The sequence below is a fragment of the Sinocyclocheilus rhinocerous genome, unplaced genomic scaffold (assembly GCF_001515625.1).
Source record: "Sinocyclocheilus rhinocerous isolate Xijiao unplaced genomic scaffold, SAMN03320098_v1.1 scaffold3492, whole genome shotgun sequence".
Taxonomy (NCBI): Eukaryota; Metazoa; Chordata; class Actinopteri; order Cypriniformes; family Cyprinidae; genus Sinocyclocheilus; species Sinocyclocheilus rhinocerous.
In genome coordinates, this window is record NW_015645521.1 from 19,275 (window position 1) to 19,568 (window position 294).

Genomic DNA, 294 nt, shown 5'->3' on the forward strand with positions numbered 1-294 from the left:
CTAAAAAAATATTTACTTTTAATTGACAATTGGCTTCCCGTTTCTCTGCTTAACAGTGATTATCAAATTTTAGCTATTATGTTTGCTAAAAGACTAAATCTGTATTGGGATCTGTTACAGATGAGACACAATCTGGTTTTTTGAACAAAAGACACATTGTTAACAATATAAGGTTGATTCTTGATTTATTAGATTATTCAGACTTGATTCAGGAGGACAGCTTCATTCTTTTCTTAGATTTCTATAAGGCTTTCGATTCTTTGGAGCACCAATTTATTATTAATTCATTAGTTA